The sequence below is a fragment of the Delphinapterus leucas genome, chromosome 20, assembly GCF_059928025.1.
Source record: "Delphinapterus leucas isolate spDelLeu-1000000601 "Yukka" chromosome 20, BTC_Dleu_Yukka2, whole genome shotgun sequence".
Classification (NCBI taxonomy): Eukaryota; Metazoa; Chordata; class Mammalia; order Artiodactyla; family Monodontidae; genus Delphinapterus; species Delphinapterus leucas.
The window spans coordinates 47,355,743-47,358,037 of record NC_143148.1 but is presented as its reverse complement, the minus strand read 5'-3'; the positions used below and the strand labels follow the sequence as shown (position 1 = coordinate 47,358,037).

Below are 2,295 nucleotides of genomic sequence, written 5' to 3'. Positions count from 1 at the left end.
CTGTGAGAAAAAGAAAGTATTTGGGATATTTTATTTATAACTTTTAAAAGACTCCTCTGTGAAGAAAGATTACTTGTAGGCTGGAAAACCATTTGACAGTTAAAGGACAGAACTCTAATATTAGTCTAACAAAAAAGGGGGAAAAAGACTGAAAGTTTACTAGAACCCTTTTCTAGGGATTTAGAACACATCTTTCTATTTCTTTCTTTATTTTCACTTAATTTTATCTTTTAATTCCCTAGTGTTCTGCTTAATCCTTCTAGATGCTGTGTATGCAGAATACTGACAGTTTCCGCAAAAGGCAGTTAGTCAGTCATTACAGTAAACACACATATTATGTGGATGGAGGGCTACTAGTCAAGGGAAATGGAGTTGGCGTATTGAGGCTTTACCCTTCATATCGTAAGTCAAAATGTATCTGTTTTTACAATGGAGTCGTTAATATTTGTTAGCTAGTTACTGGTGAATAGGTCCGCAAGTTCACCTTGCTACAGCTTGAGACTCTTTTCTGCCTATCAGGTGTTCACAGGATATAAGCTACATCAGTTAACGCTGGGTGCTGTGCAAATTTTAGAAGTCACGGTAAAGAGACAGGCTTGCTGCAAATTGATAAGGTAGGGACTTAATAAGAGGAGCCAATACTAATGGAACACTTGCATGCATCTAGAATATTTAAAAGTGTCTCTATGTATTGATGTATTGACTGTCTAATCCGCACAGCTCTATGAATAGGTGATATTATTATCTTTGCTGTACAGATGGGAAACGGAGGCCTGCAAATGTAAAGTAACTTGTCCAAGGCAACACAAGAAATGGAGAAGCTGGATTTGAATCCAGGGAGTCTGGTTCTGTAGCCTATTCTATTAGAGAGTTTCTGGAAGTTTATTAACTCTTGATATTGTACGGTTTGGGAGCTTTTACTCTCTGGTGATGTTGCCTGAGTGGCGTCCTGAGAAGTAGGAGCTTGCTGTGACTCCCCTCGTTCCCTTTTCTTTTGTCCTCCATTACTTGCTGAGGCCCATTAATTCTAGACAACATCTCTCAAATTTGTCCCATCTTTTCCTATCACACTGCTGCTACCTTAGTTCAGGCATCTTTGGGACATAGCAGCAATCTCCGGATGTCCCTCCTGTCTCCATTCTAAGTGTCTCCCTGTCCACCCCCGCAACTGATTATCTGCATTGATCCTATAGTAAATCTTTATAAGAAACCAATCTGATCAGGTCCTTCACAGGATTAAAGGTAAAATAATACCTAGTTATAGGCATATATCACATTTTACTCATCCATTCTATCAGTTGACAGAAGTCTGGGTAGCTTCTACTTTTTGGCTATTACGAATAACGTTGTTATGAACATTCATGTAAAAGGTTTTGCGTGGACATAGGTTTTCATTTCTCCTGGATATATACCTAGGAGTGGAGTTGCTGGGTCAAATGTTTTTTTTTTGAGGAACTGCCAGACTGTTTTCCAAAGCAGCTGTCCCATTTTACATTCCCACCAGCAGTGTATAAGGTTTCTAATTACCCCACGTTCTTGCCAACATGTTATTTTCCTTTTTATTTTATTTGATACTTGCCATTGATACTAATACTAATGGATGTAAAGTGGTATGTCACAGTATCTTTGATTTGCATTTCCATGATGGCTAAGGATGTTGAGCACCTTTTTATGTGCTTTTTGGCCATCTGTATATCTTCTCTCGAGAAATGTTTATTCAGATCTCATTTTTAAAAACTGAGTAATGAGAGTTCTTTATATATTCTAGATACAAGCCCCATATCAGATATATGATTTACAAATACTCTCTTCCCTTTTGTGGAACTGTCTTTTCACTTTCTTGATAGTGTCTTTTGCTTTTTTCCTTGTTTTTTGGCTATGCAGTGTGGCATGTGGGATCTTAGTTCCTGGACCAGGGATCAAACCCGTGCCCCCTGCAGTGGAAGCATGGTGTCTTAACCACTGGACCACCAGGGAAGTCCCTTGATAGTGTCTTTTGAAGCATAAAAGTTTTTAATTTTGATGAATCTCCAAATACCTATTTTTTCCTTTTGTCTTGTCCCATGTGCTTTTGCTGTCATATTTTAGAAGCCATCGCTCAGCCAAAAGTCATAAAGATTTACCCCTAAATAGAATTATATAGTTCTAAATATAGTACTTAGGCTTGTGATCTATTTGGAGTTTTTCTTTGTGTGTGTATGGTGGCAGGAGGGGGTCCAACTTCATTTTTCTGCATGCAGGTATCCAGTTGTTCCAGTGCTATTTGTTGAAAAGACTAATTTCCCCCACTGAATT

At 38.3% G+C, this 2,295-nt stretch overlaps 1 protein-coding gene across 5 annotated transcripts in view; it reads right to left on the bottom strand.

Moving 5' to 3' along the window:
• Positions 1–2,295, bottom strand: part of LOC149744695 (protein VAC14 homolog) — a 77,973-nt gene that overhangs the window by 46,437 nt on the left and 29,241 nt on the right. The gene's annotated exons all lie outside the window — the stretch shown is intronic.